This window comes from Eleutherodactylus coqui, chromosome 2 (genome assembly GCF_035609145.1).
Source record: "Eleutherodactylus coqui strain aEleCoq1 chromosome 2, aEleCoq1.hap1, whole genome shotgun sequence".
NCBI classification, from domain to species: Eukaryota; Metazoa; Chordata; class Amphibia; order Anura; family Eleutherodactylidae; genus Eleutherodactylus; species Eleutherodactylus coqui.
Window position 1 is genome coordinate 289442019 of NC_089838.1, and position 13019 is coordinate 289455037.

Below are 13019 nucleotides of genomic sequence, written 5' to 3' on the forward strand. Positions count from 1 at the left end.
ATTATTCATTCACTAGAGGCAGTGGGGCCTTTCGTTTTCAAAAAAGAGAAAAAATTATATTTGGCTGCAGTCTTGCGCCAATTTATTTCCTGCCTGTGAAATCAAATCACTGGTAATACAGCATGCTGAGGGGTAGGGGTAGGCCTAGAGGACGTGGACGCGGCCGAGGACGCGGAGGGCCAAGTCAGGGTGTGGGCACAGGCCGAGCTCCTGATCCAGGTGTGTCGCAGCCGACTGCTGCGCGATTAGGAGAGAGGCACGTTTCTGGCGTCCCCACATTCATCGCCCAATTAATGGGTCCACGCGGGAGACCTTTATTAGAAAATGAGCAGTGTGAGCAGGTCCTGTCCTGGATGGCAGAAAGTGCTTCGAGCAACCTATCGTCAACACGCAGTTCTGCGCCGTCCACTGCTGCAAATCCGAATCCTCTGTCTGCTGCTCCTCCTTCCTCCCAGCCTCCTCACTCCACTACAATGACACCTGCTCAGGAGCGGGAACACTCCCAGGAACTGTTCTCGGGCCCCTGCTTAGATTGGGCAGCAGCGGTTCCTCTCCCACCAGAGGAGTTTATCGTCACTGATGCCCAACCATTCGAAAGTTCCCGGGGTCCGGGGGAAGAGGCTGGGGACTTCCGCCAACTGTCTCAACAACTTTCTGTGGGTGAGGAGGACGATGATGATCAGACACAGTTGTCTTGCAGTGAGGTAGTAGTAAGGGCAGTAAGTCCGAGGGAGCAGCGCACAGAGGATTCAGAGGAAGAGCAGCAGGACGATGAGGTGACTGACCCCACCTGGTGTGCAACGCTTACTCAGGAGGACAGGTCTTCAGAGGGGGAGTCAAGGGCATCAGCAGGGCAGGTTGCAAGAGGCAGTGCGGTGGCCAGGGGTAGAGGCAGGGCCAGACCGAATAATCCACCAACTGTTTCCCAAAGCGCCCCCTCGCGCCATGCCACCCTGCAGAGGCCGAGGTGCTCTAAGGTCTGGCAGTTTTTCACAGAGACGCCTGACGACCGACGAACAGTGGTGTGCAACCTTTGTCGCGCAAAGCTCAGCCGGGGAGCCAACACCAACAGCCTCACCACCACCACCATGCGCAGACATATGATGGCCAAGCACCCCACAAGGTGGGACAAAGGCCGTTCAGCGCCTCCGGTTTGCACCCCTGCCTCTCCCCCTGTGCCCCAACCTGCCACTGAGATGCAACTCCCCTCTCAGGACACAGGCACTACCGTCTCCTGGCCTGCACCCACACCCTCACCTCCGCTGTCCTCGGCCCCATCCAGCAGTGTAGTTCAGCGCACCGTCCAGCCGTCGCTTGCGCAACTGTTGGAGCGCAAGCGCAAGTACGCCGCCACGCACCCGCACGCTCAAACGTTAACCGTCCGCATAGCAAAATTCATCAGCCTTGAGATGCTGCCGTATAGGGTTGTGGAAACGGAGTCCTTCAAAAGTATCATGGAGGCGGCGGCCCCGCGCTACTCAGTTCCCAGTCGCCACTACTTTTCCCGATGTGCCGTCCCAGCCCTGCACGACCACGTCTCCCGCAACATTGTACGTGCCCTCACCAACGCAGTTACTGCCATGGTCCACTTAACAACGGACACGTGGACAAGCACAGGCGGGCAGGGCCACTATATCTCCCTGACGGCACATTGGGTGAATTTAGTGGAGGCTGGGACAGAGTCAGAGCCTGGGACCGCTCACGTCCTACCCACCCCCAGAATTGCGGGCCCCAGCTCGGTGGTGGTATCTGCGGAGGTGTATGCTTCCTCCACTAAAGCACCCTCCTCCTCCTCCTCCTCCTCTGTCTCACAATCAAGATGTGTTAGCAGCAGCATGTCGCCAGCAGTCGGTGTCGCGCGGTGTGGCAGCACAGCGGTGGGCAAGCGTCAGCAGGCCGTGCTGAAACTACTCAGCTTAGGCGATAAGAGGCACACGGCCCACGAACTGCTGCAGGGTCTGACACAGCAGACCGATCGCTGGCTTGCGCCGCTGAGCCTCCAACCGGGCATGGTCGTGTGTGACAACGGCCATAACCTGGTGGCGGCTCTGCAGCTCGGCAGCCTCACGCACGTGCCATGCCTGGCCCACGTCTTTAATTTGGTGGTTCAGCGCTTTCTGAAAAGCTACCCACGCTTGTCAGACCTGCTCGTAAAGGCGCGCCGGCTCTGCGCACATTTCCGCAAGTCCCACACGGACGCTGCCACCCTGCGCACCCTGCAACATCACTTTAAGCTGCCAGTGCACCGACTGCTGTGCGACGTGCCCACACGGTGGAACTCTACGCTCCACATGTTGGCCAGGCTCTATGAACAGCGTAGAGCTATAGTCGAATACCAACTCCAACATGGGCGGCGCAGTGGGAGTCAGCCTTCTCAATTCCTTTCAGAAGAGTGGGCCTGGTTGGCAGACATCTGCCATGTCCTTGGTAATTTTGAGGAGTCTACCCAGGTGGTGAGCGGCGATGCTACAATCATTAGCGTCACCATTCCTCTGCTATGAATCTTGAGAAATTCCCTGCAAACCATAAAGGCAGCTGCTTTGCGCTCGGAAACGGGGGCGGGGGAAGACAGTATGGCCTGAGGAGGAGGAGGAGGAGGAGGAGAAGGATCCTGAAAGTGATCTTCCTAGTGAAGATAGCCATGTGTTGCGTACAGGTACCCTGGCACACATGGCTGACTTCATGTTAAGATGCCTTTCTCGTGACCCTCGCGTTGCACGCATTCTGGCCACGACGGATTACTGGGTGTACACACTGCTCGATCCACGGTATAAGGAGAACCTGCCCACTCTGATTCCCGAAGAGGAAAGGGGTTCGAGAGTGTTGCTATACCACAGGACCCTTGCGGACAAGCTGATGGTAAAATTCCCAGCCGACAGCGCTAGTGGCAGAAGGCGCAGTACCGAGGGCCAGGTAGCAGGGGATGTGCGTAGATCGAGCAGCATGTACATCCCAGGCAGTGCAACAGTCTTTAAGGGCCTGGCCAGCTTTATGGCTCCCCACCAAGACTGTGTCACCGCTCCCCAGTCAAGGCTGAGTCGGCGGGAGCACTGTAAAAGGATGGTGAGGGAGTACGTAGCCGATCGCACGACCATCCTCGGTGACGCCTCTGCCCCCTACAACTACTGGGTGTCGAAGCTGGACACGTGGCCTGAACTAGCGCTGTATGCCCTGGAGGTGCTTGCTTGTCCTGCGGCTAGCGTCTTGTCGGAGAGGGTGTTTAGTGCGGCTGGGGGAATCATCACAGATAAGCGTAGCCGCTTGTCAACCGACAGTGCCGACAGGCTAACACTCATCAAGATGAACAAAGGCTGGATTTCCCCAGACTTCTGTTCTCCACCAGCGGACAGCAGCGATACGTAAGCAATACGTAGGCTGCACCCGCGGATGGAAGCTACGTTCTCTCTCACCATCCAAAACGGGGACATTTCTGCTTCATCAATCTGTGTCTAATATTCCTCCTCCTCCTCCTCCTGCTCCTCCTCCTGAAACCTCACGTAATCACGCTGAACGGGCAATTTTTCTTAGGGCCACAAGGCTCACTCAAATAATTTTTCTGAACAATTTTTATAAGTTTCAATGCGCTTAAAAGCGTTGGAACTTTAACTTGAACCAATTTTTCGTTACACTGGGCTGCCTCCAGGCCTAGTTACCACTTAAGCCACATTAACCAAAGCGATTCACCTGCCATCTTGGTTGGGCTTGGCCAATTTTTACTGAGGTACATTAGTACTGTTGGTACACCAAATTTTTGGGGCCCTCACCTACAGTGTAATCATAGCAATTTGTATGTTCTTCGCCTGCACTCATGGTACAGAAAGGTGTGTGGGGTTGGCCTACACTTTAGCTACATAAATGTAACTTGGGCCTTGGCTATACTAAGGCTACTGAAATGGAACTAAGACTGCGCTCCCGCTATACTGCTGCTTCGGAATTGTTACTGGGGCCTGTCTTGAGTGCTACTATTGCTGACATGGAACAAAAAATGCGCTCCCGCTATACTGCTGCTTCGGAATTGTTACTGGGGCCTGTCTTGAGTGCTACTATTGCTGACATGGAACGAAGACTGCGCTCCCGCTATACTGCTGCTTCGGAATTGTTACTGGGGCCTGTCTTGAGTGCTACTATTGCTGACATGGAACGAAGACTGCGCTCCCGCTATAATGCTGCTAGTGATATGTTAGTGGGGCCTGTCCTAATGCTACGGCTGAAATGTTACGAATTCTGGGCTCTGCCTATACCGCTGCTAATGGTATGTCTCTGGGGTGTGGAAACAGAGGCTTCCCAAAGACATGATGGCGGCGAGGCCATTTCCCACCAACGCGGTTACTGTTAAGGTGCATATAACCACGGACACGTGGAGAGGACACGTAGTGCCTCAAAAACATCCCCCTCCTCCTCCAACAGGGAAAACATTCTTGGCAAATGCCTTTGCATTGGTTCGTCTGGTGCCAGTCCAAGAATTTCACCTTTACCGACACAACAAGAGAGCCCCCACACCATCCCCCCGCCACGGCCCACTTAATCCTGGCCGCATTCCGAAAACCAACAAAATACAACCGTGCTACTAGGTCCGCAGTCACCACCACATTACCACCAACGCGGTTACTGTTAAGGTACATATTACCACTCTGACTGGGGCATGCAGACACCTTGACAGAATGAATAGTGTGTGGCACATAGGTTCCCCATTGCTATGCCTACGTGTGCAGCTCCTGATGGCGGTGGCACAGGATTCTATTTCTCATTGCTTCTGTACAGCATTGTGGGCTATCGCCCCGCCACTTTTAAAGAGGGTCGCTGCCTAGCCATGCCAACCCTCTGCAGTGTGTGCCTGCGGTTCCTCCTCATGGCAGACGCACTTCTAAATAGACATGAGTGTGGCGTGGCATGAGGGCAGCTGAAGGCTGCGCAGGGACACTTTGGTGTGCGCTGTGGGGGGGAGGGGGGGCGGTTGGTCAGCATGTAACCCAGGAGAAGTGGCAGCGGAGTGTCATCCAGGCAGTGATTGTGCTTTGTTGTAGCTAGTGTGGTGCTTAGCAAAGGTATGCCATGCTAATGAGGGCTTTTCAGAAGTAAAAGTTGTTGGGAGGGGGGGGGCCCACTCTTGCCGGTATTGTGGCTTATAAGTGGGACCTGTGAACTTGAGATGCAGCCCAACATGTAGCCCCTCGCCTGCCCTATCCGTTTCTGTGTCATTCCCATCACTTTCTTGAATTGCCCAGATTTTCACACATGAAAACCTTAGCGAGCATCGGCGAAATACAAAAATGCTCTGGTCGCCCATTGACTTCAATGGGGTTCGTTGTTCGAAACGAACCCTCGAACATCGCGGGAAGTTCGTTCCGAATAACGAACACCCGAACATTTTGGTGTTCGCTCATCTCTAATGATGAACCATAAAGAAGAGCATCCATCTCAACTGATTGGCCGAGAGGGATTACCTGACATGTGCTACAATTCCTTTATTCAAAAAGTCAATGTCGTATGTCCTATAAGGGAATATGAATGCTAGAGAAAAATCCCCCACTTGGGGGGGATTTAAAAAAAGTCACTCCCAGTCAGGCAGAATTGAGTCTGGCATAAACTATGTTATGGGGCTCAATGGTGATGGATCGGGGTGTTCCGAAGATGTCAGTGCATGGTAGCAGCATCTCCCATTCATCTCTATAGAAGGTGCATGCTGACATCGCAGGGGTACAGCGCTGGAACGTGGCACCCAGTCAATATGAAACACAGCTTCCCAGACACTCCGTTCCACCACCTTTGAGTAGCAGTTTATGAGGGCTCTAAAGTGATAACAGTGACCCTTCAAGTCATCTAATAAATGCCCTGATTTTAAAAGAGGTCTAATCGAATTAATAAAAATGCCTAACCCTGATGCTAGCTCTCCCAAAGTCCTTCCTTCATCTATTCCTGACACTGGCTCTAACACCAGACACCGCTGTCCCCGAGTAATTCTCACATATCCCTAATGACAACCCTATCCAAAACACTGTCCCTGACAAGCAATAGGAAAACACTAGGACTGAGAGACAAGAAAACCAAACAAAGGAAAGCTGAATTATGAAACAAGGTTAGACAGATACAAATGGGGAAAGAGCAAAATGAAGGACTGGACTAGGAATAACTATAGGAACAAGCTAGTAGAACACATTTAGAAATAAATACTGGTTGTAAATGCACACTGTTTCCACAAACACCAGCAACACACTGCAGAAGCCAGAAAATACTAACAACCCAGTTCTTCCTCAACAGTGTGGATGTAAGGAGCATCTGTGGGACAGTTACAAAGAATTCCTGCTGATCATAACAAAAAGGGCATCTTTTTAGCAATTGAATCCTATTGGCATGTCTGTATTTTCCCAGCGATAAAACAAAAGATTCCATGTAAAGTTCCTAGATTAAAGTGACCCTCCAGGCCTGGAGAAACAAAGATGGACGAACCTCTTCTCTGACTACTATGTATTAGCATGTATTGGTAGTCTAAGGCAAGGGTCGCCAACTCCAGTCCTCAGGGACCCCAACAGGTCATGCTTTCAGGATATCCTATGGTAAGAACCCCTGTGGCAATGTCTGAGACACCGACAATAATTACGCACCTGTGCAACACTGAGGAAATCCTGAAAACATGACCTGTTGGGGGGGTACTACATGCTGCTGTGACTGGGCAGCACTGGTTAATCAAAGCAGGTGTAGTGTCTCAGACTGATTATGCATACTAATACACAGTGTGACTTAGGTATTCAGAGAAGCTTGTGTGGCCATCTTTGTTTTCCCAGGTCCAGAGGGTCGGTTTAAAGGCCTGTTGTATGTGGGAAGAAAAACCTATTTGTTCTTACAACTGGACTGCAGATTGGACAGCACTGATCTATGGCATATCTTTCGAAGCTTAACCCCTTAGGGCGCCTGCACATGGGCGGGATTTCCGCCGCTGGAAGCCTGCATAGGATTGCGTTAACAAACGCAATCCTATGCAGATGGCCGCGGTTTGGCCGCGCGAAATCTCACGCGGCGAACAAACCGCGGCATGTTCTATTTCAGAAACTTCACCCGCCGCCGGCTCCGGTCTGCGCATGTGTCGACAAGCCCTGCAAGCCATCATATCAAACAGCCGGAGCCACGGGCGCGGGAAAGTACACGCTGCTCTCTGCAGGCGCTCGGGTCCCACGGCGAGAATCCTCGCCGCCGGATCTGACCCGCCCATCTGCAGGCGGCCTTAGTGACCAAGCTTTTTTTTTTTGTTTTGTTTTTTCCTCCCCCTTCTAAAAAATCGTAACTTTATTTAACCATCGATCTACCTGTATGAGGGCTTTGTTTTTTGCGGAACGAGTTGTATTTTTCAATGGTGCTATTTAATGTACCATATAACGTACTGAAAAACTTTTAAAAAAATTCTAAGTGGAGAGAAATTGAAAAAAAAACCCCCACATTCTGCTAATTTTCAGTGCATCTTGTTTCTAGCACGCACAAATTGTAACGAAAATGACATGGTAACTTTATTCTATGGGACAGTACGATTACTACGATACCAAACTTGTATAGGTTTTTTCCCCACTATACAACTTTTTTTCAAAGATATTTAATTTTTTTAAATTACCGTATATACTCGAGTATTAGCCGACCCGAGTATAAGCCAAGAAAATAAGTTTCACCACAAAAAACTGGGAAAACGTATTGACTCGAGTATATACTAGGTAAAAAAAAAACCCTCCATACTCACCTCCCTGCCAGCATCTGTGTCTGTGCGACAAGCTGCTTGAATTCTCCCCGCTGTCATCCCTCGCCGTTCTCTCTGCTTGGCTCTGTCAGCGCTGTGTAAGTAAGCGCTCTGATTGGATTGAGTGCCAGCCAATCACAGCTGGCGCTCGGTCTAATTACAGTGCTTACTTACACAGCGCTGACAGAGGAGGGGGGGGGGGGGGGGATTTGAAAGCCGAGCAGGGAGATGACAGCAGGAAGAATTCTAAAGCAGCTTGAGTGTCTGTGAATGATCGAACACCGGCTATGATTGGCTGACGCTCGATCCAGTCATAGCTCTTACTTACACAGCGCTGACTGCGGGGTATGACAGAGCCGAGCAAAGAGGACGGCGGAGGATGACAGTGGAGAGAATTCAAGCAGCCTGCCGCACCGCCGCCGGAGACACAGACGCCTGCTCGGAGGTGAGTATGGAGGTTTTTGGTTTTTTTTAAAGCCTTCCCTGACTCGAGTATAAGCCGAGGGGGGCTTTTTCAGCACAAAAAAATATGCTGAAAAACTAGGCTTATACTCGAGTATATACAGTATTTTCTGCCACCATAGTTTTTTTTTTTTTTCCGTTGACATAGTTGAGCGAAGGCTCATTTTTTGCGAAACGTCCTGTAGTTTCCGTTGGTACCATTTTGGAATACATATGACTTTTTATTGCATTTTTTTGGAGACAGGGTGACCAAAAAAGCGTTTTCTAACATTCTTTATTTTTCTGACGATGTTCATCATGCGGGGTAAATAATGCGTAACTTTAATAGATCGGACTTTTACGGATGCAGTGATACCAAATATGCATTTTTGTTTTATTTAGATTTCATTATAAATATGGAAAAAGTATAAAATAATTAGTAAAACTTTATTCTTTTTACTTTTTTTTTTTTTTTTTAGTCCCCACAGGGTACAAGAACTTGCAATGCTTTGATCGCTCCTTCAGTATGATGTAATGCCACAGTATTACATCATACTGCGATCAGGCAGACACAGTCTATCAATTCCCCGACTGCCATCACGGGGGCGTCCAAGACCCCGGAACATCGTTTGGGGGATTTAAATGTTGCTGTCAGAATTGACAGCGGCATTTAAAGGGTTAACAGGTCTGATCAGCCGCGCTATTGCTGCCAGGTGTCGGCTGTAAGAAACAGCCAGCAGCCGCGATGTATGGAGGAAGATTGCCGCGTGATCCCCCTCTATACATAGACCACTGATACAGGCCGTCAAAAGGCGTATCGGCAGTTACTAAGGGGTTAAAGAGATTATTGGCTAAACCTATGGGCTCAAAGTAGCTGACACTCTTAGTTTGGGGATGTAAGGGTGGTTTCACATCTGCGCCAGGGATTCCGATTTCCTGCTACATTTGGGGGGCAGGAAAGGGGAATCCCCAGGGGCTGAATGGTTCCCTCTCTAGATGAAACCAAACAGTATCAGGCAAAAACTATTAATTATGATTCTGCCCGCTTTCCACCCAGCTTTTGGGCGTAAGAATAAGAGTGCATGCACCGATATTTTCAGCCAGAACTGTGACAGTTCCTCCGGCTGGAGGTTCCAACGCACATATGAAACCACCCTAAGTTTTAACCTTACCGTCCCTGCATGGTCAGCGCCCAAACCCACCGCTAAATGTATTGAGGATATTTAGTCGCACACATAGAATGGGAGGACTGCTTAGCACCCGCCTATGTGGTCCGTTCAATGCATTTAGGAGTGGGTCTGAGCGCTGATAACAGGCGAAGAACAGGTAAGGAGAGTATAGAACTCACAGCCCCGGACTGAAAGTAGCTGATAGATCCCCTTTAAACACCATGCAATCATTTGCTATAACTAGGGGAAGCTACTCATATACACACGGTGCGTGCGTGCGTGCGTGCGTGCGTGAATGGGGGGGGGGGGGGGGTTAGGACAGCCATATAGTGTCATAAGATATATGGAAAAGTTGTCCTAATGGCATATTCCTTTAATGTGGCCATAGGCGGGATCATTGTTGCTGAATGATCCTCTGGCCAATAGTTCCCCCAATTACATGCACATTTGGCACAATGATCACAGTAGGCAATAAGAGGCTGCCACACACTTTGGAACCACCTCTTGTTAGGGAAACTAAAGGACTGGAAGAATACCTTTTGTTGGAGCCCTAGTCCTTGCACGTTACATAGTACATTGCACGGTCTCTGGGTGGGTGAAGGTACAGTCCTCAGCGATCTGTTCTGCAGATGGTCCCTTCTTCTTGTCTTCGCTCCTGTTCACACACCAGCTTGCCTCGCACTGTGCCCCCCCTGTGCATACATTAGCATGCTTTGGTGTGTTACTACACCGCCTGAGCTCTCCAACACTCAGCATCTTGTCGCCTTCACCAATATGGCACATTGTGGCATTCCACAAATGCTTGCCAGCTTGTACAAAAACCAAGTGATGACAGGTCGTAGCGCAGCATATGTCCCCGCGCTGTGGAGCAGCCATGTTTATGAGGCAGCGCCGCTTGTTACGAGCAGAACACTAAATATATTGTACTATATACACTGCATGGAGGGTTCTGTCCCTCATTCGGAAACACAAAAGCATTTGGCATGTAAGCCCAAAATGGGCCGTCTCATCATTGTGAGGCCATTGCAGCAATAAAGCAGCAGAGTCCATTACAGCGCGTGCGTAATGTAATATACCGGTATATTTCATATTCAGGTGGCAAATTTAAGACCCCCAGAGCGAGTGCCTCTTGCAGGCTGTATTCGTGCGGTGCGGTCAAAACCACCAAGTTTTCATCACTAAGGGCTCCTTCACACCAGCAAATGCAATATGGGACCATGATTCGCAGCCAGCTATCGCCCTCGCCACCATGTCAAAGCCCCGTGGATGCGAGGCGTTTGCTGTGAAAACAGCAGTGATGTGAGGCTGATTTCACAGCAGACGATCACAAAGTTCTGCCATTGCGGTGCTGCTACCGCCGATCCAACCGAGAACAATGGGGCTGTGATGGGAGCTCTCGCTGCTCGATAGAACATCCTGTAATAGGTTTCCCACATCACATTGTGGTGCGATGCAGGAAACCATCGCTCATGTGTATGACCCCCCCATTTAAAATAATGGGGTTTATATTTGTGCACCTCCCAACACACAGCTCTCACACGATTTTCCCGCCAGTGTGAAGGCAGCCTAACATCAGAGACCATAGCAAATATGCATGTTTTTCTATATATTTTTTGACAGCACTGTGGGAATAGTCTTAGGGCTCCTTCAGACGGACGCATGCGTTTTTGCACGTATTGATGCACACAGAGCACGATCACATGGTTGCAGTAAGCCCGACCTCTTGTCCCGCTCCCCAGCAGGTTTTCATCTGTACATGGAAGAGCTCATAAGGAAGTTAACATCTGCACTTGTTAAGGGGTGGGATATATTAGGCACCGAGGACCACAGTCAGAGCATCTCCAAAACAGCAGGTCTTGTAGGTGGCGATTAGTACCTACCAAAAAATGGTCCAAGGAAAGACGACCACTGAATTTTTGACAGTGATGGATGCTCAAGGATAACTAATTTGCAAAGGTTAGCTCGGGCGGTCCAATGCTGAAACCGGTAATGCTGACTACGACAGAAAGGCCATAGGAAGAACACAATAGATTGCAACCTGCCGTGTATGGGTCAGCGTAGTCACAGAGCAGTCGGAGTACCTATTATAATGACTTTAAAAGTCTATTTGGGCAGAAGAGGACTCACATCAAAATTAGTTTGTTCTCCAAATTTCCACGCTGAGGAGCAGTACATTTATTGCCATTAAGAGAAGAGGATCCCATCAAACCTTTGGGTAAGATTTTCCAAGGTTCACTTATGGGATCTGCTCCTAGGTCTGACCGGCAATATACGGATTGTAACATGGTAGGAACACACAGCGGAGCGTACTCCGATATTACATAGTTGTTTGTCTAGTCCCCCCCGCCTCTGTCGCGGCCGGATCTTCTTTCTTCGGCTCGTCGGATGCGCAGGGCACGTCCGTTACGTGCCCCGCGCCGGCCCGAAGAAAGCCGCGACGGAGAGAAGATGAAGCCGTGGCGAAGGGAAGTTCCGGAGCAGGTGAGTAAATTCTTATTTTGGTCTCCCGCGGATCCGGACGGCTTCGATAGGCTTCAATAGAAGCCCGCGGGAGACCCGAACGAAAATGAAGCATGGTCCAGATTTTTTCATGCTCCATTTTTAAAAAAAATCACTTTTATTGACCATCCGCGGGTATTTATCTACCTGCGGGTGGTCAATGCATCCCTATGGGGTGCAGATCCGCGGGCAAAAGAATTAAAATCCGCAGCGGATTTTAACTCTTCTCCCGCCCGCGGCTCCGCACCCCATAGGGATGCATTGACCACCCGCGGGTAGATAAATACCCGCGGATGGTCAATAAAAGTGAAAAAAAAAAAATGGAGCATGTAAAAAAACGCGACATGCTCCATTTTCGTATTGGTCTCCCGCAGGCTTCTATTGAAGCCTATGGAAGCCGTCCGGATCCGCGGGAGACCTAAAATAAGAATAACTTACCCGCAGCGGGCCGGGCACGTCTTCTCTTCTCCACGGCCGGATCTTTCTTGCTTCGGCTCGGCGGAAGTGCCCGGCCCGCCGCCGACGTGCTGAGTTCATTCTGCCCCGGAGTCCGCGCGGATTGTCAACATTGCTATCACATTGATAGCAATGTGTGCAGATATCTGCATGCAAAAAAATACCATTTAAAGCAAATCCGCGGCAGAGGATGGAGCATGCCGCGTTTTTTCTCCCGCGCGTGAAAAACGCAGTTCTTTTAAAATGCCATCCACGGGTGCAAAAATCAATTTAATGGACCTGCGGATGGCCAATGATTCCCTATGGGCAAAATCCGCTGCGGATTCCGCAATTCCATTTAGCTAGTGGACATGAGGCCTAAGGTCCAATGTCCACTGGCACACACAGATTTCATCTGCTGAATCCCACAGCGGAATCCAGAATACATTTTCTTACCTGTCCAAACCCAGCACGGGTCTCCTCCGTAACGGCCAGGTCTTCTTTCTTCAGCATGGCAGATGCGTCCTGACATGCCAGCCAAATGCACAGATTAACACGTATAATCGGACAGCTTCCATTAATTTCAATGGAAGCCGTCCCTGTGGGATTCGCAGAAATATGGAGCAAAGAAAAAAAAAAAAAAAGAAACACCTTTGGATGCTTTAAATTGTTTTGCTAATGCATCCCTATGGGCGGCCACGCGGGTTCCACAAATCAAATCCGCCCGTGGACATTGGGCCTTAGGCTAGGCTCAC